The 15,376-nt window shown below is 42.3% G+C and overlaps 1 protein-coding gene across 5 annotated transcripts in view; it reads right to left on the bottom strand.

Annotated features, from left to right (window-relative positions):
* csrnp1b (cysteine-serine-rich nuclear protein 1b) overlaps positions 1-11,984 on the bottom strand; it is a 37,808-nt gene extending 25,824 nt beyond the window's left edge. For 2 of the 5 annotated variants that reach the window (XM_068031440.1, XM_068031442.1), the window contains exon 1: positions 11,320-11,984. The gene's annotated coding sequence lies outside the window, so the exon portion shown is untranslated. Of the gene's footprint in view, positions 1-7,533; positions 7,691-11,319 lie in introns of all 5 variants that reach the window. The other 3 variants (XM_068031439.1, XM_068031438.1, XM_068031441.1) reach the window with 2 other exon arrangements.
* Between the last annotated feature and the right edge of the window lie 3,392 nt (positions 11,985-15,376).

Here is a 15,376-nt window from a genome sequence, read left to right as displayed (position 1 = left end):
TGGAGCCTCTTGGTTCAGATCCTATGGCTTGTGGAAAATAGATAACATACTGCCAGGCTCGTACAAAATGTTCCATATACACTCCTCATACCAGAAAATTACAATTATTTGTAAATTGAAGGAGTCCCAATTTTGAAAAACAATCAACTCAAGTTCTGGAAAGTTGTAGTAAAGGGCAGAATAAATGTTCCATAGATACTGCCCTCTGGTGGCACAGTGGGAAAAACTACAACATCTGCAACCTAATTTTCACATACATACACGATGGAAAAAAATAGCTTTGTACCCTGTCTCCACTGCCAAAGAACATTCTGTTCCTTGGCTCCAGCGCTCCTTCATTCATTCCATTTAAACTGTCTGTTTTAGTAAAAATAAATAGTGGAACAGATAGAACCCACAGGAATTTTTTTTTGCTGGCTCTATGACTCCTACTCAGCCTGGAACAGTGTGTTACAAGTATTTCATCCAGATGAGTTTAATATTTCCTTTGTGTGTAGGGGGTGGTAGCATGGCAAAGGAGAAAGAATAGTAGAAGGCAGTGCAGCTTAAAGCGGCATGGTCAGCTAGGATCAATTCCCTGCTCACTTTAACACAGAGAAAGGACATAGAACTGATTTACAACGTCAAGACATCCCACAGTGCTGCACAGCCAATTAACATTGGCTATGCTGCAGAAAGTTATGTAAACAAACACGGCAATTACACTTTGCATAGCAAGATCCCACAAGCAGCAAATGCGATGAACAGCTGGCGAATCTGAGATTGTGGGTTGAGGCAAAAATTCAAGGAAAACTTATTCATTTGCCAGGAACAGGCAGCTGGGGCCTCGGTTTAAAGTTCCACCAAAAGATGGCACGTCTGCCAATGTAGTGCACCCTCATGACTACACTGAAGCATGAGCCGAGTTTAAGTCTCAAGTCTTTCAGTACTTCAGTTAACTGAGACAAATTCACAGTTTAGCAAGAGGGAAGACTGCACTGGCAATTCATAACTTGTTAATGAGATGCTAAGCACACTTTAGTTAGGGAAGTCAAATTAGCTTTGTGTCTCACCATCTCTGGTGGTTAAAGGAAACATACAACTGAGTCACACAAACCAAAAGGTCTCTGGTCTGTGCACGATTACCTGTTCTCAGCCAGGTTGCCAGTGGAGGACTTGGATTCAGCAAACCTGGGGGAGGGGACACAGAGTGCAAGGAAGAGAAAAGTTAGCTAGGGGTCCCTCCCATTCCAATAACCTTTGCAGGAAAGTGAACCAGGAACCAGAAGGTAGCCAGTACCCCTGAAACTACCCCAAGGACCCAACGATTCAACTGTAAAGGGCCTCACACACAAACAGCCTCACGACATCATCTGGATGTAGATGGAACCATAGCCTAGTACGAACATACAAATTAGGAGCAGGAGTAGGCCACTCGGCCCTGCGAGATTGCTCCGCCATTCAATAAGTTCATGGTTGAACTGATTATTCCACATTTCTACCTACCCTCGATAACCTTCCACCCTCTTGCTCATCAAGAATCTATCTACCACTGCCTTAAAAATATTCAAAGACTGTTTCCACCGCCTTTTGAGGAAGAGAATTCCAAAGACTCACGACCCTCTCTGAGAAAAAAATGTCTCCTCATCTCTGTCTTAAATGGGCAGCCCCTTATTTATAAACAGTGACTCCTCATTCTAGATTCTCCCACAAGGGGAAAAATCCTTTCCACATCCACCCTGTCAAGACCTTATATGTTATATGCCTCTTATTCTTCTAAACACCAGCAGATACAAGCCTAGCTTGTCCAATCTTTCCTCGTTAAGACAGCCTACCCATTCCAGGTATTAGTCTAGTAAACCTTCTCTGTACTGCCTCCAACACATTTACATCTTCCTTAAATAAGGAGACCAGTACTGTACACAGTACTCCAGATGTGGTCTCACCAATGCCCTGTATAACTGAAGCATAACCTCCCTACTTTTGTATTCAATTCCACTCGTGATAAACAATAACATTCCTAATAGCTTTCCTAATTACATGCCATACCTGCATACTAACCTTTTGTGATTCATGCACTAGGACTCCCAGATCCCTCTGCATCTCAGAGCTCTGCAATTGTTCACCATTTAGATAATATGCTTCTTTTTTACTCTTCCTGCCAAAGAGGACAATTTCCCACTTTCCCATTTGCCAGATCTTTGCCCACTCACTTAACCTAGCTATATCTCTTTGTAGACCCCTTATGTCCTCTTCACAAGTTACTTTCCTCCCTATCTTTGTATCAGCAAATTTAGCAGCCATACCTTCGGTCCCTTCATCTAAGTCATTTATATAAATTGTAAAAGGTTGAGGCCCCAGCACAGATCCCTGTGGCACACCACTCGTTACATCTTGCCAACCAGAAAATGACCCATTTATGCCTACTCTGTTTCCCATTAGCTAGCCAATCTTCTACCCATGCCAATATGTTATCCCCTACACCATGAACTTTTATTTTGTGCAATAACCTTTGATGTGGCACCTCATCAAATGCCTTCTGGAAATTTATGTACAATACATCCACCAGTTCCCTTTCATCCACAGCACATGTAACTCCCTCAAAGAACTCCAATAAATTGGTTAAACATGATTTCCCTTTCACAAAATCATGTTGACTCTGCCCGATAACCTTGAATTTTTCTAAATGCCCTGCTATAATGTAATTAATAATAGCTTCTAACATCTTCCCCAAGACAGATGTTAAACTGTAGGCCTGTAGGTTCCTGCTTTCTGTCTTTCGCCCTTTTTGAATAAAAGAGTTACATTCACTATTTTCCAGTCTAGCGGAACCTTCCCCGAATCTAGGGAGTTTTGGAAAATTAAAACTAACGGATCAACTATCTCACTAGCCACTTCTTTTAAGACCCTAGGATGAAGTCCATCAGGACCCGGGAACTCGTCAGCCCACAGCTCCAACAATTTGTTCAGTACCACTATCTGGTGATTGTAATTTTCTTGAGTTCCTCCCTCCCTTCCATTTCCTGACTTACAGCTAATACTGGGATGTTACTTGTATCCTCAGTACTGAAGACCAATGTAAAATATCTGTTCAATTCATCTGCCATCTCCTTATTATCCATTATTAATTCCCCAGACTCACTTTCTATAGGACCAATGCTCGCTTTAGTTTTAGTTTTTTAGTTTTAGAAATACAGCACTGAAACAGGCCCTTCGGCCCACCGAGTCTGTGCCGACCATCAACCACCCATTTATACTAATCCTACACTAATCCCATATTTCTACCACATCCCCACCTGTCCCTATATTTCCCTACCACCTACCCCTATATTTCCCTACCACCTACCTATACTAGGGGCAATTTATAATGGCCAATTTACCTACCAACCTGCAAGTCTTTTGGCTGTGGGAGGAAACCGGAGCACCCGGAGGAAACCCACGCAGACACAGGGAGAACTTGCAAACTCCACACAGGCAGTACCCAGAATTGAACCCGGATCGCTGGAGCTGTGAGGCTGCGGTGCTAACCACTGCGCCACTGTGCCGCTTTCACGCTCTTCTTTTTTAAAAGATCTATAGAAACTCTTACTATCTGTTTTTATATTTCTAACCAGCTTTCTCTCGTACTCTAATTTTACCTTCCTTATCAATCTTTTAGCCATTCTTTGCTGTTTTTTATATTCTGTCCAATCTTCGGTCCTGTCTCCCATCTTTGCGCAATTGTAGGCTTTTTCTTTAAGCTTGATACTACCTTTAACTGTTTTAGTTAACCACACATGGCGGGTCCCACCCTTGGAATTTTTCTTTCTCGTTGAAATGTATCTATTCTTTGTATTCTGAAGTATCCCCTTAAATGTCTGCCACTCCATCGCTATTGACCTATCCCTTAACCTAATTTGCCAGTTCACTTTAGCTAGCTCTGCTTTCATGCCCTCATAATTGCCCTTATTTAAGTTTAAAATAGTCTTGGACCCACTGTTCTCTCCCTCAAACTGAATGTAAAATTCAATCATATTATGATCGCTACTACCTAGAGGCGCCTTAATTATGAGGTCATTAATTAATCCTATCTCATTGCACAATACCAGGTCTAGTATAGCCTGCTCTCTGTTTGGCTCCAGAACATATTGTTCCAAGAAATTATCGCGAAAACATTCTATGTACTCCTCATCAAGGCTACCTCTGCCCATCTGATTTTTCCAGTTTATGTGTAGGTTAAAATCCTCCATAATTATCACTGTACCTTTCTGACAAGCTGCCATTATTTCTTCCTTTATACCCTATCCTACAGTGTGGTTAATGTTAGGTGGTCTGTACACCACTCCCACAAGTGACTTCTTGCCTTTATAATTTCTCATCTCCACCCAAACTGCTTCTACATCCTGGTCTCTTGAACCTAGGTCATCTCTCTCTATTACCATCGTTAATTAACAGACCCACCCCTCCACCTTTTCATAGATTCCTGTCCTTCCTAAATGCCACGAATCCTCCAATACTCAGATCCCAATCTATGTCGCCCTGTAGCCATGTCTCTGCAATGGCTATCAGATCGTACTTATTTATTTCTTAGAACTTGAAAGAAGTTGAGAGAAACAAAAAGGACACCCAACCCAAAGCAAAAGGAAAATGAAGAAAAAAAGCCTCCCGCCTTGAACAGTGTGTTCCAGAGCAGTATACACCTTGGGGTTCTGGATGACTGATACACTGCTTGAAGTCATCTGAATTTCAAGAGACATTACAGCATCGGAACCCATTCCAAACCAGGTGGTATCTGACAAACACCAAGTACAATAGAAGAGACCAAGCGAAGAGGCTGCCTAGGCTCTAGAAAGCCTTTGCATTGTGTACGGGGAAGAGCGAAAAGAGAACCCCTCCCAACCATTCTGATCTAATCACATTTTTAACAGCTTTGGTTTAGAATAATTCTCTGTTGTCACTAGCACACCATCTGAAAAAAAATGGCATTAATACAATTAACAAGGCTGAAGACCATCTTTCATTGTTGTCATAATACATTTCCTCTTGCTCCTCCTCGGGTGAAATACTCTGCACTTCCATCGAATACTGAAGACACACCTTTTGCCTCCAGTAAACTCCCTCCTGTTTGGCCTCAACACTGATTTGCATTAATTTCCTGGCTTGCAGTCAGAGGGACATCTAAATTAAAATTCTGTTTCAGTGTAGTGCCTAAAATGAGCCCCAGAACATAAATTGGGAGTTTATATTTTATACGTTAAATTATGCTGAATTAATAAAGGTATGTTCCTCCACACCAATCCTGTCAACCCCACCCAAAAGAATGCCACAGTATTGAGCAAGCCATCTGACTTACTTTTGCATTAATCTTTCCTCCTCCCATCCTTACTTGCCACAGTTGCCTCGGCAGATTCGGTGTCCACTTTTACCATTGCTTGGAATCAGCAAACTAGGTCAACCTGAACAAGGGAGGTTAGTTTCTGCAAATCTAAGCTTCTTTTCCACCTCTAGGTTCCCTGCACCACTGCAGATGGAATGCTTCCCGCTCTCATGATACTGACATCTATACGTCCAGATGTACGTTTTTCCCTTCTCCCCATCACCCACCTTTCAAACAAGCTTCCATCCGCCAGCATCAATGGCTGACTGCACAAGACCCTAATTCTGCCTTCAGCCAATGTATGCATTTTTCAGGGAGGGATGGAGGGTTGGTGGTTGTAGTAGTCATAACAACAGCTTGCATTTATATAGTGCTGTTAATGTAGTAAAACATCCCAAGATGCTTCATCGGAGCGTAGCCAGACAAAAAGTGACACCAAACCAAAGAAGGCGACATCAGGGCATGTGACTGATGCGTTACTATGTTAAAAGCACTATATAAAACGCAAGTTGCTGTTGACCAGAGCAGTCCTCATTTCATATGAGCCGCGTGCAAGTAGAGGTAAAAACTTCCTTGTAACATAGCAAGTATGCTCCCCAGTCGTCAAATGTGCACCTAAATACAAACAACCCGACCTTCGCCATCATGGCATTATTGGAGACTTGCGAGCTGCTGTCTACAGTTGAGCTGTACCTAGTCTGCTAATTGCACAAAGGTGGGTTACTGCAACAATAGCTACAGCCAATTAAAACGGAAAATTGCAATAACATCCGCAAGAAGAAAACGGGTTTCAGTATTCCCAACTGACTAGTTAGGACTCGGAGCTGATCAAGAGTAAAAGAAAAGACAAAGGCAAGTGGGATACCCAGAACTTCCTATAACTCCACTTTTTTTGAAAAGAGGAGTTTCGGTCATCAAAGGTAAAAACACTTTGTGGAGGTGTGGCTGTGGAAGTAGATAAACCTGTTTTTATTTGCACAGGGAAGCTCATTCTCAGCCATCCCTGCATTCACTGTCAGTTCTCCGAATGAAAATTCTCTAGTCAGTCAAAAGAAAAGCTAGTATATACATTATGCACTTGCATTATAACATTTAAAAATAAATGCCATTCTGATAAAAAGAACATGGTAGAAAAAGAAACACTTGGAGAAAAAAAAATCCATATGTCCAATGATTAATTTTATAGTTTATCACCGTCAAATAGCTTCATAAATCACCTGCTGTTAAAGCATCCAGCATGCATTTTTCATTAAAAAAAACAATGTAAAAAGCACAGCAGCCTGCAAACACATCATGCCAAGGGCAATATGCTCTATTATACTGTTAACCCATTTACGGAATCATAAACCTGAAGTGGTTGGGAAATTTACTGTGGTTTTAATAAAACTGCAAATGATGCACAATACAAGTGCTGCATCACAATTAAAAATTATTAGAATTCTCTGAATGGCTCTGTGCATTGTTGAGCTGTACAGAGCAAGAATGCCTTGGATTCTATCCCTCATCTGTATTGAGTCTGCTCATATCAATTGGGTCAAATATGGGGTAGGATAGGTCCAGTACAAATTGGTCTTAACACCCCTGTACTTTAGGGGGAGGGGGAGGAATGAAGTCAGGGATCATGCTCCTGTTTGTTATCCAGGGAGCAATTCTTGGAAGGTTTGAGGCATGAGCTAGGCAATTATTGCACATTCTCATGGACCTTGGACATTTTCCACCTAATTGCAGTCAGATGCCAGAGCAAGTCCACTCTGCTTTCCTTTGGTATCCAGAAAAGAGAGATCAATCCTTGTCTGTGGTGTCAGACCAGATTATTTTACTGGCGGGGGGGGGGGGGGGAAAAAGAGGGGAGAATTTAAAGTGATGCAGAAATATTTTGCATGATGCTGCTGGTGTTGAGTTTAGTGTACCAGCGAGTGTGAAAATACAGCAAAGTAAATGCAAAGCAACTGCACATAAACAACATTGCATATCTGCTTCTACTTGGTTGATGTTTCTGGCTTTCTCCAATATTAGTGGAGCTCTTGAGGTGAATTTTGAAACTAAAGGATGCAATAGCGCCTCCAAATGCACCTTACAGTGCTGTGGTCCAACTCAAGAAAAGGAAGCGTGCCCATGACCAGAAATACTTGTTTTACATAGTGCTTTATTGGGTTTCAAACACCGCAAAGTACATCACATACAATGGAGCCACTTACACTGGCAAATCATTTTGACTCACTCTTGGGATGTTGGCATCACCAATAAGGCTGTCATTTACTGCCCAGCCCTGACAGCAGTTAAGATTCAGTCACATTAGTGTGGGATGGGAGTCACATGTAGGGCAGACCAGGCAAGGACATCAAGTTCCTTTCCCTAAAAGAACATTAGTGAACCAGTTGAGTTTTACATTGGGCTAGCTCTTCAAGGCCAATTTTACTGATACCAGCTTTTCATTTTTAAAAAATATATATTGCATTATGGCATTTGAAATCATATTCTCTAGACTACTAGTTCAGTAACAAATCCACTGCAACATTAAACCCTACATGTTCCTATTTACCCCCTGCACAAAGTCACAAAAGGCAACTAATAAATAAAATGGCAACAAGTTACATATTGTGAAGCTACAATGCCATACAACAGCCTCCTGAAAATGAAAACGTAAAAAGATCCTGCAATAAATAGCCCATCTTGCAGGCTCTCAATGCCTTTCAGAAAACTGACACTTAGCAACAGAGGAGAATATGAAAGCCAATTAAAGGAAACTTTATGTTGCACCTCCTATTGTTACGGTCAGCAGATTTCTTCCCCTCCATCTCTGCCAAAAAAGCTGCACATTTTTGTTCCTACTGCACAACAAAATGACTCTTGTTAATGCAGCTGGCTCTGAACCAACTAGCACGAGACTTCAGTTCCTTTCTAACCTCCTCTCTTCAGCTGTATGTGCCAAATGGCAGGGGGAAAAATGGCAAATTTAGAATATATAAAGGCAATTTGCAAAAAAAAAGCATAGAACATAGGAGGGGGATTCAAGAAGTGAGGAAGCGGCTGGGTGGAGAGGAAAGAACAAGGTGGGAGGGTGTTTGAAGAATGCACAGTATTTCTACTGAAACAGATTGAACAGTACTCCTGGGATTAATAACTATCATGCTCTACTGCTGATTAATTATTTAGTCAGGCCAAACTGTAATTACAGCTGTTTCTCACAAGGTGCCACAAACACATCTTACAAACTACCCTGAGCTCCCCACTACCCTATATTTAAAGGCAAATACTTTCTCAGCTCACTTATTTTACTATATTTAGAACAGGTTGCTTCTGAAGTCAGTCTTGATAAACGTGCATAGGTCTCCCACATTGGTGAGATGCCACTGATGGCATGTCACAACAGAAAAGGACGTAAACTCCAGTAACTTGAAAATGGAAAAAGTCCTTGTGCTTCACAGAGGCACAAGAAAAGAAACAAAAAAAGGATGCTGAGCCAAAAGAGATTACGAAGGGTGACTAAAAGCTTAGGTGAAGAAGTATTTAGTGAGGAAATTCCAGAGTATAAAGCTTAGGTGGGTGATGATGGGATGACATTGGGAGGTGGGGAGGGGGGTGAGGGGCCATTTACAGAAGGCCAGAGGAACAGAGTTCAGGCTTGGGGAAAGGAAGGAAAGAAAGGTTGTAGCATAATTCCAGTGATGCCCCCAAGCCCAAATTTTCATGGTCCTCAAAAATGGCTGCCAAAGGGAATCTCTATTAGGCCTCCAATGGGTCTAAAACAAAGAAAGAAGCATACATAGATTGCGTGTCTACTGAGTGCAGCTTAAAACTCATAGCTAAAATATTTTGTTCTGATCTAGAGATGACCTGAAAGGGCATTTTGGGGAATTGAAATTCTTGGGAGCCTTTAAATCTAGAAACCTCAGGAAACATGAACTTTCAATAACTTCACATTTAATCCATGCAAAAGTTTACTAACTTTTTGGCAAGGCCCTTGCACATTTAAAATTGTTGATGTTATTTTCACAATGAAAGGATCAGTTCCAGCTTCAAAATTAAAGGGCTAAAGAAACTCTCAAACTATTTGTGTCTTTTTTAAAAGACATTAGGCCACATCTAACTCTCACTCTCTGCTGGTCCCGCTCTGGCCGACTCTAGTCTCACCCTCTCTCTCCAACAGTGTTGCAGTAGATGAAATCTTACTTCCATATTCTACAATTTGCTTCCTAAACACCTTTACCATCCATCCTCAAAATCCATCTCTTCAACCGGCCTCCACTCACTCTCCTTACTTCTCCCAATTCGTAATTGGTATCAGAATCTCCTTCACCTCAGCAATGTGTCTTGGGACTTTATTTTCTTGTTGCTTATGTTAGAGGCACTATATAAAAGCAAACCACTACAATTTACAGTGTAGAGGGGAGGCAGTGGTGTAGTAGTAATGTCACTGGGCTAGTAACATTGGCCCGGGTTAGTGCTCTGGGGACATGGGTTCGAATCCCACCATGACAGATGAAATTTGAATTAAATTAATAAATCTAGAATTAAAAAGCTGGCCTAATGGTGACCATTATACCATTTTCGGTTGTTGTACCAATCTGGTTCACTAATATCCTTTAGGGAAAGAAATTTACTCTCCTTACCTGGTCTGGCAGGGATGGCCAATAAATGCTGGCCGAGCCTGCAGCCCATGAACGAATAAAAAAAAAATTATTTTGGTGATTGAATTAATCAAAAAAGGTAACTGGAAAAAAATTATAAACTTCTCAGGCAAATTAAAATATGACTTTTTTTCTTGCTGAAAATTATGCATCACAATTTCCTCACCAAAAAAGACAAGAAGTTTATCTCAACAGAAGAACTGCAAAAAGGTCAGATGGAATTCAGACAACAGAATGGGAAAAAGATATGGATGAAGGAGTTGGAGAAACCATGTTAAAAATGTGCACAGCATTCCAAAGGGAAGGAGCAGACCAGCCAACCTGCTACACAGAACACAAGAGAGAAAAATTCACAGTGATTTGTTAATTTGCACAGTGGAACTGATTCAGCTATAAGAGCAGACACAGCATGGAACTTAGCCTCTTCAAGACTGATCATTATCTCCCATCACTGTTGACTGAGGCGGCTTAATTAACCTCCTTTGAAGTCAACCTTTGAAATACCTCTGCATTACACAGGCAGAAAAAAACAAAACTTACACAATCAGAAACATGTCTGTGAAGATATTTATAAAAATGATCAAGAGTACTTAGTTGAAGACCAGAAGATCACCACTTTGCTGGAAATTATCTTAAGAGACAAGACGACTCATTATGATAAGTCTTGCATTTACAAGAACACCTGCATTCCTGAGATTTACAATATTTGTACCAGTATTGGTAGCATTATCCAAACCCTTCTTTCATTTTGTTCCTTCAAAAGATACAAGTTAAAATTATATTTTTAATTAAGGAGCACAAATTTCAAAATGGAAATATACATTAGAGACAAACAGTATTCAGTTGAAATGATAAAACGTTTCAATAAAAGAAAAATTGGATCCGCTCAGAGTGTGTATGTAAAATGAAATCTGCTCTGTGTAAAATCAATCTGCTGATAGTGAGTGTGGGTATGAGTGTATTTGACTCTGCTACACTATGCAGTACTTCCACTCAGCATAAACTCAGACATCCTACTATTCCAGGTTACTAAGGCAACATATTTTTTCTGTCTAGCAACTCGCAGGAACAGTCTGAACCTACTGAATAAGCACTTTTTTTGGAACAAGGACAAAATTACATTCAGCCTTAACCAGACACATAAATAAATATATATCTAATACAGATATACAGACATTTAAAAGATATAAATATACAGTCATTCCACAGCTACTTCACATTAAAGCAACACTAATACCCTATCTGTCAAGTAGTGCTACATACATACCATTCAAGTGGACTATCTAACTCCGCCAGGCAGATTGCATACCAGAAATTCTATGAAATCTTATAAGGAGAGGAAAAAAAACTTACCTCTTAAGAATTCTCAGGGCTTGATAACCAACATTAACTTGAAGGGAAATTGAAAACAGGGACTTCTTAAAAAATAATTTAAAATTAGATTGAGAGTCGAATGTCTTTTTTAAAAAAACAAAAAGGCTGGTTCTATGTTCTCATGTTGGAGATATGAAGGTAAGTGGAGGAGTGGGGTGTTGGTGGTCCCTGAACCTTCACTGGAATGGGGGGCGGGGGGGACGCTGGAGCTGCTGAGGAGCGGCGGCTCCAGCTGCTGGTTGCTTTAGCCGCTGCCTGGGTGTTTAGCGAGTGCCGAGGACCGAGTGACGGGGAGCAGACGACTACGGCGGCAGCTGCTGCTACTGCTGCTCCTCCTCCTGTGGCTCCGAGCAGACTGGAGGGGACGGAGCTGCAGCTCGAGCTTCGCCAGTGACTGGCTCCCAGTAAAGTGACTCAGTCCCCCCCCCCTGGCTCGCTCTCCTTTCTCTCGCCACCCAGCGGAAAAAAAAGACTTGCTGCGAAGCTGACGCACACTCTGACAAGCTCCAGCCCACTGCTTCCTGTTTCCAGCAAAACCCTCTTTTTCTTTCTCTAACCAAGTCATACATTGTTTTTTCTAATGTTGCATTTATTATTATGCAAAACCCCCAACATTTTTTCAGGTAATCGACGAACCAAATCGTAACGTAAAATTAACATTCCGACAAATCTACTGCAAATTTTCTTTAAAGTTCTGAAGCAAAATGCGTCTCTTATGGGTGTGCAAAACCTTTATTTCTCTTTCCCTCCTCCCCCTCATACAAAACATTATGAGAACAGGCTGTTGGTACCAAAGGTCAGATTAAAGCCTCTGCAGCCTGTCTTTTTTTTGCCACAGCCTTTATTAGACTAACGCAACCAATAGCTTGTCAGAACTTGGCTAGAATCCAAAAAAGAGGCACAGACTCATGTGTGTGTCTCCTCTGACATCACCAGTACGTGGGGGAGAAGAGGTTTCTCTCTCCACTTGCTCACACATTGAGGAAATGTGGTGCGTTCTCAGGCTCTTATGTCAGATTACAGAATGCTGAGGTAACAGAACTGAAACAGCACATTATATAAAACCAATCGAGCCCCACTGCACAGGGAATTGTTTTACCCTTTCAGTTCAACCTTTTTTGTTTGCTCACTTTTTCCAATAATTAAAATGGTGCAACGAGAATTTCCACAACCAGTTCCAAAAATTTCTACATGGCATTAAGTGTTGCTTGACTCATACAATCTTACATCACAGAAGGAGTCCATCACACCTTTTATTTAAAAAAAAGGATTCTCGTGACCTGCTCATTGCTGGTAAACCTGGCATTGATTGCCATCCCTAATTGCCCTTGGGAAGCTGATGTTAGGATTTCATCTTGAGCCACTGCAGATATTGGCAAGGGCACTTCTAAATGCTGCAACCCAGTGACATTGAAGGAACAGCGATATATATTCATATTGGGATGGTGTGTGACTTGGGGTTGAATTTGGAGGCAATGGTGTTCCCATAATCTGTGTTGGTTCTTTGAAAGAGCTATCTAATTAGTTCGACTCCCCTGCTTTTGGAATTTTGAATATAAAATCCCAGAAGCAGTCAAAAATGCCACTTTCAGAACATTAATAAACCTTTTGACTTAAAGGCAATTGTACTATCAACTGATATGTTGAAAATCTGCATGGCCATCAGGGAAGAGGATAACACCAGCAGCAGGTCAAGATGTCCAGCAGCTCAGGCCTCCTTTTCCATCAATTTTTTTTTATATTCATTCATGGGATGTGGGCATCGCTGGCCAGGCCAGCATTTATTGCCCATCCCTAATTGCCCTTGAGTAGGTGGTGGTGAGCTGCCTTCTTGAACCACTGAAGTCCATGTGAGGTAGGTACACCCACAGCGCTGTTAGGGAGTTCGAGGATTTTGACCCAGCGACAGTGAAGAAACGGCGATATAGTTCCAAGTCAAGATGGTGTGTGACTTGCAGGGGAACTTGCAGGAGGGGGTGTTCCCATGCATTTGCTGCCCTTGTCCTTCTAGGTGGTAGAGGTTGCGGGTTTGGAAGGTGCTGTCTAAGGAGCCTTGGTGCATTGCTGCAGTGCATCTTGTAGATGGTACACACTGCTGCCACTGTGCATTGGTGGTGGAGGGAGTGAACGTTTGTAGATGGGGTGCCAATCAAGTGGGCTGCTTTGTCCTGTGTGGTGTCGAGCTTCTTGAGTGTTGTTGGAGCTGCACCCATCCAGGCAAGAGGAGAGTATTTCATCACACTCCTGACTTGTGCCTTGTAGATGGTGGACAGGCTTTGGGGAGTCAGGAGGTGTGTTACTTGCTGCAGGATTCCTAGCCTCTGACCTGCTCTTGTAGCCACGGTATTTATATGGCTACTCCAGTTCAGTTTCTGGTCAGTGGTAGCCCCTAGGATGTTGATAGTGGGGGATTCAGCGATGGTAATGCCATTGAAGGTCAAGGGGAGATGGTTAGATTCTCTCTTATTGGAGATGATCATTGCCTGACACTTGTGTGGCGCGAATGTTACTTGCCACTTATCAGCCCAAGTCTGGATATTGTCCAGGTCTTGCTGCATTTCTACACGGATTGCTTCAGTATCTGAGGAGTCACGAATGGTGCTGAACATTGTGCAATCATCAGCGGACATCCCCACTTCTGCCCTTATGATTGAAGGAACGTCATTGATGAAGCAGCTGAAGATGGTTGGGCCTAGGACACTACCCTGAGGAACTCCTGCAATGATGTCCTGGAGCTCAGATGATTGACCTCCAATAACCACAACCATCTTCCTTTATGCTAGGTATGACTCCAACCAGCAGAAGGTTTTCCTCCTGATTCCCATTGACTTCGGTTTTGCTAGGGCTCCTTGATGCCATACTCAGTCAAATGCTGCTTTGATGTCAAGGGTAGTCACTGTCACCTCACCTCATCTCTTGAGTTCAGCTGCTTTGTCCATGTTTGAACCAAGGCTGTAATAAGGTCAGGAGCTGAGTGGCCCGGGCAGAACCCAAACTGAGTGTCACTGAGCAAGTTATTGCTAAGCAAGTACTGCTCGATGTCACTGTTGATGACACTTTCCATCACTTTACTGATGATTGAGAGCAGGCTGATGGGGCAGTAATTGGCTGGGTTGGACTTGTCCTGCTTTTTGTGTACAGGACATACTTGGGCAATTTTTCACATTGCAGGGTAGATGCCAGTGTTGCAGCTGTACTGGAACAGCTTGGCTAGGGGCGCGGCAAGTTCAGGAGCACAGGTCTTCAGTACTATTGCCGGAATATTATCAGGGCCCATAGCCTTTGCAGTATCCTGTGCCTTCAGTCGTTTCTTGATATCACGGGGAGTGAATCGAATTGGCTGAAGTCTGGCATCTGTGATGCTGCGGACTTTAGCAGGAGGCAATTGTGCAGATGGCACTAAGTTTAGATTTTCCACTGCTGTTGACTATGCAGTACCCATTTGCTCAAGGTTAAATCTGCAACCCATATCCTGTAGCAAGTCCTGCTGACCCATCACCACTGTGCTCACTGACCTACCATGACACCCAATCCCACACCTCAAATTTAAAATTCTCATCCTTGAGTTTAAATCACACATGGCCTCACCCCTTCCTTTCTGTGTGACCTTCTCCAGACCTCCAAGAACACTGTGTTTCTCCAACTCTGGCCTCTCGAGCATTCCTTGCTCTCTTGGCCCACCGTTAGTAGCCATGTCTTCAGCCATCTATGCCCTACACTCTACAATCCCCTCGCTATACCACTTTGCCTCTACACCTCACTCTTCTCCTCTAAGGTTGGCATCTTTCCATCTTCAAAAAATGATGGATATGCAGCAAATAATCCATTTAGATGGGGTGTCTTCTTTTGGTGTCACCTTTGCTGGCTCTTCAGTGCAGTACTGAGGCAGTTCGCTGCCAGATGTTCACCTTTCAGATGAGATGTTAAATTGAGGCCTTCCCTCTTAGGTGAATGAAAAAGCTCCCATGACACTATTTAAAGAAGAGTAGGGGAGTTCTCCTGGTGTTCTGTCCAATATTTATCCCTCAGTCAACAT

The sequence above is a fragment of the Heterodontus francisci genome, chromosome 5, assembly GCF_036365525.1.
Source record: "Heterodontus francisci isolate sHetFra1 chromosome 5, sHetFra1.hap1, whole genome shotgun sequence".
NCBI lineage: Eukaryota > Metazoa > Chordata > Chondrichthyes > Heterodontiformes > Heterodontidae > Heterodontus > Heterodontus francisci.
The sequence above is the reverse complement of the archived record's forward strand: the minus strand, read 5'-3'. Positions and strand labels throughout refer to the sequence as shown.